At 37.4% G+C, this 9952-nt stretch overlaps 1 pseudogene; it reads right to left on the bottom strand.

The window, feature by feature from the left end:
* Positions 1–389: 389 nt before the first annotated feature.
* On the bottom strand, positions 390–8434 carry LOC122277342 (annotated as a pseudogene).
* Between the last annotated feature and the right edge of the window lie 1518 nt (positions 8435–9952).

Raw genomic sequence — 9952 nt, 5'->3', positions numbered from 1 at the left:
TTATTTTATTGCTATATATTTCACCAATAATAACTATTAGTTTTTATCTTTATTACTAAAACATCTAATAAAATGAGATCAGATCAGTATAAAGAATAATTAGGATATCAATAAATATAAATTGAAGCTTAATTCAATCATATCTATTAAAGAGTCACTGAATACAAAATGCCAAACCCTAAGGTTGTACTTAGATAGAAGTTTAATTGAAAAATATTTCTCAGCTCAGCGGAGAAATTAAATTAAATTTTTTACATTCCATTTTTATGAAATCATATTTTGATAATAGTATAATATATTTTAACAAGGAATACAAGATCATTGGAGGAGGTCATGTTCGTTCCTTAACATCTCAATCCACAAACACAGCTAGGAAGTCATCTCCCTGCTCACATTTCACCATCCCATAATTCATGTACAGTCCTGTACGCACCAAAAGTCTCATGAACAAAGAAGATTTCCCCTGTAAACAGTCTTGCTTGCAAGACATAAGAATAAGAGATTTATGACACACAAGGAACAGTATTATAATCATTCGTCCTCATCCATAATCCGTCAATGAGATCCAGGAAAAGCATCATAGTGGAAAATTTGGCATATTATAATAATTTTTGTAACTATGTTTTAATTGGCGTAGCAAAACAAGAAGTGAAGTAACTCAGAAAGTATAATTTACAAAGATGATGTTTAATTGATTACTTGTCTGCTCTACTTCAGAGAATTTGGCGATCAAGTCTTTGTTGAGTACTGTGGAGTCTGGTTCACACCGCTCGAGTGGAGGCATTGGTCGCTCGAGCGAAGTCAGGCAAAGTTGAACGCTCGATGTCAGCTCGACAGTGAGTTCAAACGGATGCAGGAAGGAAGTTCGCTCGATGCGCGCTCAACACGCCGCTCTAGCGAACATGCTTTTCACACAGCTCTAGGGTGTTTTTCGCCGTTTGACTATATATATGATTATTATATCATATGGCCGTACTGTAGAAACACTGTGGACGTACAATGATTAATCCATCATTGTAATGTAATATTCCTCAATAATAAAATCCTCTGCAGCTCCCATGGACGTAGGCAATTTGTCGAACCACGTAAATCTTGTGTCGTGTGTGATTATTTTTCTCGTTCCATTTTTTTTTTCAATTTATTGTCATCATTTTTCACAACAATTGGTATCAAGAGCCAAGGTTCGGGTCTGAGAAAAAACGATGGCTGGAGATGAATTAAAGGCATCGGAGATCGAGAAGTTTGATGGCACAGATTTTGGATACTGGAGGATGCAAATAGAAGACTACCTCTATGGGAAGAAACTTCATCTTCCACTATTGGGAAAGCAACCGGAAAAAATAGATGATACTGATCGGAGCCTGTTGGATCGACAGCTTCTGGGGGTTATTCGATTAACCCTGTCGAGATTCGTTGCACACAACGTCATCAAGGAGAAGACAACTGCAGATCTCATGACGACTTTGTCAGGTATGTATGAAAAGCCGTCAGCGAATAACAAGGTACATTTAATGAAAAAGTTATTCAATTTGAAGATGACAGATGGTACGTCTGTTACACAATCTGAATGATTTTAATACTATCACAAATCAATTGTCGTCTGTTGAAATTGAATTTAATGATGAGATACATGCACTGATACTATTGGCTTCACTGCCAAATAGTTGGGAAGCCATGAGAATAGTTGTCAGTAATTCTGCTGGTAAATCTAAATTGAAATATGATGATATTCGTGATTTGATTTTGGCTGAGGAGGTGCGCAGGAAAGATTCAGGCGAGACCTCGGGTTTGAGTTCAGCTCTAAATGTTGATTCTCGAGGGAGATCACAAGACAGGAACTCAAACAGAGGAAGATCAAAATCAAAGTATAGGAGCAAGAGCAAGTCGAGGTCTGGTTCGCAGGAAACTTGCTGGAATTGTGGCAAAGCCGGCCACATAAAGAAGAACTACAAAAACCCTAAGAAGACCGAGAATGATAGTGCTAATGTGGTAACTAAAGAAGTACATGATGTACTATTGCTTGCAGTTCATAGTCCAGTTGATGACTGGATACTGGATTCAAGGGCTTCATTCCATACATCTTCCTACCGGGAGCTAATGCAGAACTATGTTGTAGGTGATTTTGGAAAGGTGTATTTGGCTGATGGAGAGGCTTTGAATGTAGTGGGGATGAGAGATATTGATATTGTACTCCCTGGTAAGAACAAATGGATCTTGCAAAAGGTCAGACACATTCTTGAGTTGAAGAAGAACCTCATTTCTGTTGGGCAGCTCGATGAGTGTAGTCATTCAGTGGTGTTCTCAGATAGCACCTGAAAGGTCACAAAAGGGGCATTGGTACTAGCTTGGGGTAAGAAAACTGGTACACTATATATGACTACTAGTTTGATTGACACTATTGCTACTACCGTTGCAGAGAGCATAACAGATTTGTGGCATTGCAGGCTTGGCCATATGAGTCAGAAGGGTATAAAAGAATTTCTGTCTAGGGGCAAGCTACCATAACTAAAGTCAGTTGATCTCAATATGTGTGAAAGTTGTGTCATAGGGAAACAAAAGAAGGTCAGCTTCTTGAAAAGTGGCAGGACACCTAAGACAGGATGACTGGATCTTGTGCACACAGATGTGTGGGGTCCTTCCCCAGTGGCATCTCTTAGAGATTCTTGCTACTATGTCACGTTCATTGATGACCATAGTAGGAAGGTATGGGTTTATTTTTTGAAGCATAAATCTGATGTATTTAATGTGTTCAAAATTTGGAAAGTCATGGTTGAGACAGAGACATGCTTGAAACTAAAATGTTTGAGATTTGACAATGGTGGTGAGTATGTCGATGGTGGGTTCAGGGAGTATTGTGCAGCTTTAGGTATCAGAATGGAGAAGACCATTCCTGGGACACCACAGTAAAATGGAGTTACTAAGCGTATGAACAGAACCATTAATGAGCGTGCTAGAAGCATGAGGTTGCACGCTGGACTACCACCCACTTTCTGGGCAGATGCAATCAGCACTGCCGTTTACTTGATAAACAGAGGGCCATCAGTTGCACTGGATTGTGGACTGCCTGAGGAGGTTTGGAGCGGGAAAGAGGTCAAATTTTCTCACCTTAAAACTTTTGGTTGTCTTTCTTATGTGCTTATTGATTCTGATGCTCGTAGTAAACTTGAGGCTAAGTCAAAGAAATGTTATTTCAATGGCTATGGAGACGAGGCATTTGGCTATTGTTTCTGGGATGATCAGAGTCAGAAGATCATAAGAAGCAGAAATGTGATTTTCAATAAGAAAATTATGTACAAGGATAAGTCTAGTACAAATTCTGTATTAGCTTCTCAGGAGTTCAAGTTTGTAAGATTGGATGACCTACCAGATGTTACAGTGCCGTGTAGAGATGTGAGTGACAGGGAGAGTGGGTCCAGTGCACCCATTCCTATTATTCCGCAGGCAGTTTTAGAACAGTCCACTCCTACAGTTGCAGTTCGCAGGTCAGTTAGGACTATACGTCCTCCACAGCGTTTCTCACCTACTTTGAATTACATTCTATTGATAGATGGTGGAGAACCGCAGAGTTACGAAGAAACCTTACAAGATGAAAATTCTAGCAAGTGGGAGCTGGTCATGAAAGATGAGATGGATTCATTGTTAGGAAATCAGACATGGGATTTGACAGAACTTCCATCAGGGAAGAAGGCATTACATAACAAGTGGGTGTACCGGGTGAAAACTGAGTATGATGGCAGTAAGAGGTACAAGGCCAGACTTGTTGTAAAAGGCTTTCAGCAGAATCAGGGTATTGATTACTCTGAGATCTTTTCTCTTGTGGTAAAGATCACAACCATCAGGATGGTACTATCTATGGTTGCTACTGAAAATTTACTTTTTTTGAGCAGTTAGATGTGAAGACAGCTTTTGTTCATGGAGATCTTGAAGAAGACATCTACATGCACCAGCCTGAGGGGTATGTGGTATAAGGAAAGGAAGGTTCAGTTTGCAAACTGAGCAAGAGCTTGTATGGTCTGAAGCAAACTCCTAGACAGTGGTACAAGAAATTTGATAACTTCATGCACAGTGCGGGGTACATTAGATGTCAACCAGATCACTGTTGCTATGTCAGGCACTTTGACAATTCTTACATTATTTAGTTGTTGTATGTGGATGACATGCTTATTGCAGGGGCTAGTATTGATGAGATCAATAATCTAAAGAAGCAAATGTCATAGCACTTTGCAATGAAAGATTTGGGAGCTGCAAAGCAAATTCTTGGCATGAGAATTGTCAGAGATAGAGTCAAAGGTACATTAAGACTCTCATAGGCTGAGTATGTGAAAAAGGTACTCAGCAGGTTCAATATGGACAAGGCCAAACCAGTTGGCACACCCTTGGGCAGTCACTTCAGACTCAGCAAGAATCAGTCACATGATTCAGAGGAGGAACAAGATTACATGAGTAAGGTTCCTTATGCCTCAGCTATTGGTTCACTTATGTATGCTATGGTTTGCACAAGACCGGATATTGCTCATGTAGTGGAAGTTGTGAGTAGATACATGAGTAACCCAGGAAAGCAAGATTGAGAAGCAGTGAAATGGATTTTGAGGTACCTAAAGGGCTCCTTAGAAACCTATTTGTGTTTCTCTGGAGAGAGCTTGGAGGTGCAGAGCTATGTTGATGCTGATCTGGCTGGAGATATTGATAACAGAAAGAGTACCACGGGCTTTGTTTATACACTTGGTGGTACTGCAGTGTCATGTGGTTCTAATCTACAGAAAACAGTTTCTTTGTCTACTACAGAAGCTGAGTATATTGCAATGTCAGAGGCTGCAAAGGAGATGATATGGCTACAGGGCTTCTTGGAGGAATTGGGTAAAAAGAATTAGAAAGACACTCTCTACAGTGATAGTCAGAGTGCCATATTCCTTGCCAAGAATCCAGCATTTCATTTCAAGACCAAGCACATTCAGATCAGGTATCCCTTCATACGATCATTGTTAGATGACAGACAGTGGGTACTTGAGAAGATTTGTGGAAGCAAGAACCCTGCTGATATGTTGACAAAGGGTGTTACACTTGAGAAACTGAAGTTGTGCGCAACTTCAGTTGGTCTTCTAGCATGAAGACAGGGGCAGTGAGTAGTAAAGGTGGAGGATATCATGTTTGAGGAAGACGGTGATACAGCGAGTGTACCAGTCTCCAAGTGGGAGAATTGTTGAGTACTGTGGAGTCTAGTCCACACTGCTCGAGCGGAGGCATTGGCCGCTCGAGCGAAGTCAGGCAGAGTTGAACTCTCGATATCAGGTCGACAGTGAGCTCGAGCGAATGCGGGAAGGAAGTTCGCTCGACGCGTGCTCGACACGCCGCTCGAGCGAACATGCTTTTTACACAGCTCTGAGGTTTTTTCCGCCGTTTGACTATATATATGATTATTATATCATATGGTCGTACTGTAGAAACACTGTGAACGTACAGTGATTGATCCATCATTGTAGTGTGATATTTCTCAATAATAAAATTCTCTGCAGCTCTCGTGGACATAAGCAATTTGCCGAACCACGTAAATCTTGTGTCGTGTGTGATTGCTTTTCTCGTTCCATTTTTTTTTTCAATTTATTGTCATCGTTTTTCACAACAGTCTTCAGGTATAAACCAGTCGAAGACATCGAAGTTGTCCTTAATCCTTGCTTCATTTGTACTCTTTGGAAGCACACTATGACCCATTTGAAGGCCCCAACGAAGGGCGACCTGTGAAGGACTTTTGCCTAATTTCTTTGCAATCATTACTAGAGTTGGATTCTTAAGGACATCACTCTTGAGCCATGTAGTGCGAGGAGAACCTAATGGTGAATATCCCCGCATTAAAAATTTTCTCTGTTTTAGCATCAAATTCGAGAATTCATCTTAAATTTTATCATTTTCAGTCATATTATCCGATATATCAATTAATTAAAATATATCACATCAGTTAATGTAACTCAAATATAGACAGATATAAGACAGAACAGTCACATGCACGCCCACCCACACGTATATATGAATATGCGTACTAACAGATAAGTGAACACACTTGGATTTACAAAAAGCATGTAATCCTGGCTGCTGCCAGCAAGGGTGGCACTCCACTTGGTTAACAGCGGGAGGAACTCGTGCTACATCCAACAGATGCCCAAGCTTCTTTGAAGAGAAATTGCTGACACCAATAGCTCGAGCCTTCCCAGAATCATAGAGTGCTTCAATTGCTTTCCAAGTGGCAGGTATATCTGGTTGAACAAAGTTTTCAGGCTCAAAGCCTAGTGAACCCTTCTTCATCTTGACTGGCCAATGTATCTTAAAAAAAAATTAAAAAAATTAATGAGCAACCTCATTTAGTTACAACTTGAATATATAATAATGTCCCTAATCAAACAATTTCAAGAAGAAAATGATGTAAAATACTACGAATTAATTAGAAGAAACTGTAATATTCCGAGAAGAGTAGGAGATCTCTTGAACAAGTCTCTAGAGATATAAATCGAGCATAAGCTAGTTGTAACCAGTGATACATACAAGTTACAAGTCAAGATAATCAAGCTGAAAGTTTCGCAAACTGCTATCCAATGCCTCTGGAACATCTTCAGGTGCATGATCAGTACACCTACGGATCATCTCATACTGCGTTAATACGGCATAAAGCACGCAGTTATATAGCATATCATTTTAATTTTAGCATTTATATTTTAATTAGATGAAGCTGACCAGAGTTTAGAGGTAATCCACAATTCCTCTCGCTTCACCACACCATCTTCAAACAGCTTCTTTAGAACCAAACCAATCTACAAGAAATACGCATCAGTATGCAATTAATGGATCATCACGTACATTTCAACAAGCTTGCATCAATGGGAGTGGAATTGCAGAACAGACTACAGAGTGGTTAACGATCGAATATGCGAATTTTCACTTTAGGAAGATCTAATTAAAGCATCATGTGTATTCAGATGTTGATTAATAAACTTAATTTAGTAAATGTTAGAAGAAGAGTTGTCTTTTGGCAGATTCATGAACTAGAGTGCAGGTTCATCTTGAAAGAAGTAATTTATATATTTGGAGTATTCATGTACTTGGGTGTTCGTGTACTAGGAAAGTTAATGTGTTAGAATAAATGCTAGGTGAATCTACAAACCTATAAATACCCATGTATGCATTGGCATAAGCAACCCACTAATTAAGAGCAATTCAGTAAGAGAAACTTTCAAAATAGTCTCTCCTCCTCTCTCTAGAATAGAATATCTGCTTCTCTCCTCCAACATCAGAAACGTAAAGAAATTTCGTCTTTGGAATACAATACTAATAATCAATTATTTGTTCAGAAAGCAGCTTCAATAGATCACGTAGTTTATCTTCATTTTTTTATTTTGCTACAGTAATCCCGCTACATTAGTTGGTACTGTTCAACCATGTAAATATTTTTTATATTCATTTGTCTTGACTTCAATCTTTTGCTAGATGCATAACTAGAAATGAAAGATAGGGAGATATTGCAAATTCATTGGTAGTTAGAATGATTATTTGAAATTAATAAAATGTTTAGAAAAGAATATTTAAATAATATTAAAAATAAGTAAGCTGAGGGTAAAAATCATGATTTAAAATTTAAAAAAAAAAATTTAATGATGTACTACTAAGAAAATGTAAGCAAATCATTAAGAGTGCTCAAATAGCTGAAGGCAAATATTTTAATAAAATATATTGCATATATTTATTCCGAGGGATGCTATTTATTATCTCACACCATATATTTTATATATATTGAAATTATTTTTATTATTTATTATTATTTTTATTATTATTTTATTCTTATTAAATTAATTAAATTTTCCTACTTATTATTTATACATAATATATTTATTATAAAAATAAAAATAAAAATAGATGTGATATATAATGTGTGGGGATATTAATAGAATTATTCATTTACCACCGATTAAAAAAAAAAAAAAAAAAGGAGAGAATTATTCATTTACCTCCTCCTCGTTACCATACATGTGAGAACAATCAATATGACGGTATCCAAGCTGCAGCATCAGTAAACGCGTTGGTTAGTAGCTAGCTGAAAACAGCGACAAATAAAGAAGGAAACGAGCGAAGAGGATATTGATCGACCTTGATGGCAGTGGCCACGGCTTCACCGACGACGTCAGGATCAGCCTGCCATGTCCCCAGCCCTAAAGAGGGTATCTTAACCCCGTCTGCCATTTCGACTCTAACAAGAATTTGAATTAAATGGCGCAGCAGCGACGGTGGACGACAGAGTCTTCCAAGGAAAAAGAGATCTATCTGCCATGGAGGTGTGAAGAAGAATCTCCGGCCTTTGTATACATACAGACTCTCTCAACGGTTTAATAAAGTTGCTAAAGATGAAATTTTAATATTTCTAGGCTTTAAAGTTTGTCATTTTCAGCTATACTTTCAGTGCGAAAATGGGAGACATGGGGGTAAAGAGTCTGTCAAGTCCATCTTCTTCTTTTCTCATTTTTCAATATTTTTTATTTATGGATCAGCTGAAGCTTGAAGTTTCTGCATGCCGTGGATGACTTGGATTGTGCTCTATAAGGCTGGTATAATTTATTGGAAAATGTTACTCTTCTGTTGAAAGTAATTATTGAAATTTATTTATTTATTTATTTATTACATAATGAAGCTGCAGGTCGTCATCCACCTATAGCAACTACATGTTGTTTAGAAGAAATACTAAAGTCTGAAGAAGGATGACCAGCTATGCTACACTTCTCCTTTATTATGTTGAATATTCTTTTCATTATTATTTGTACATATTTTCATATTTAGATGCCTTTTGTTTTTAGCATGTAAGTCGGTTAGTTTGTTAGGCAATATGTGTATAAGTACTTGTATCATGCACAGTATTCACAAGAATAACAGAGTATTTTTCAGAATTCCATGTCCCATGCTCTTTGAGCATTCTCATCCTTTTCTTTCATTCTGTTACATTATTATTTAATGATTAAGAAAATATTTTTTTAATAATATTATAATTTTTTTATTTTTTGAAAATATTTAAAAAATAAATATAAAAAATTAACAGAAAAAAATATAAAACTACTGACAAAGCCAAGCGGTGAGAGTAGCACACCCTATCTCATTTATTTTCTGCGTGATGCGGATGTGACAGGAGCAAACAGCCTCAAGAGTTCTTTAAATGGGTGGGAACTTTCACATTTAAGTTCAATAAGTCAAATTCTATCCCTTTCGATATGATTTATTATATATGATAGTTAATAAATTTTAAAAAATATAAATTAAGGTCAGATTTGGTTTGGATAGCCAGATGAACCCAGACCAATCAATCTCGTTTCGTACAGTCCGACCATCTTTATATCCAAAAAGCATTGAGCCAAACTCATTCCACTCCATCTTTCTTATTTTGAATATTAATCGTGGAGAAGAGTTAGACAACACATTAGTTACAACCCAGCGTTATAGATTTATCACTCATGATCAACCTGCACGTTAGTTGACTTGGAACGAGATATCAATGGGCCGGCCGGGACTATCTACCCAAGTACTTTTTATTTTGGTAAACATCCTCTTTATTCACCATAAAAGAGATTATATTTGTTTGTCAGTCTAAAGAACTGACAATATAATATCTGGACTGAATTCCACCAAAAAACAATATTAGAAATATGCATAGCATGTCTAGCTAATTTATGAGCAACTATATTACCAAACCTTCCTATATATTGGATATTACAATTCTGAAAAACAATTCATCAGGCTAACAGTATCCTTTTGTAGATTGGAGAGCTTTCACCATCAAGTAAGAATCACTTCCAAGACAAGATTAGTGATCCCCATAACTTGAAAGATTACAATAAGTTCAATCTCAATTGGGTCATTAACCTTATGTTCCTTTCTGCTAGTTGCTAATATAACATGCCCCTTATCATCTCGAAGAACCCCCCAA

Source organism: Carya illinoinensis, chromosome 9 (genome assembly GCF_018687715.1).
Source record: "Carya illinoinensis cultivar Pawnee chromosome 9, C.illinoinensisPawnee_v1, whole genome shotgun sequence".
NCBI lineage: Eukaryota > Viridiplantae > Streptophyta > Magnoliopsida > Fagales > Juglandaceae > Carya > Carya illinoinensis.
This window is presented reverse-complemented; position numbering and strand designations above follow the sequence as displayed.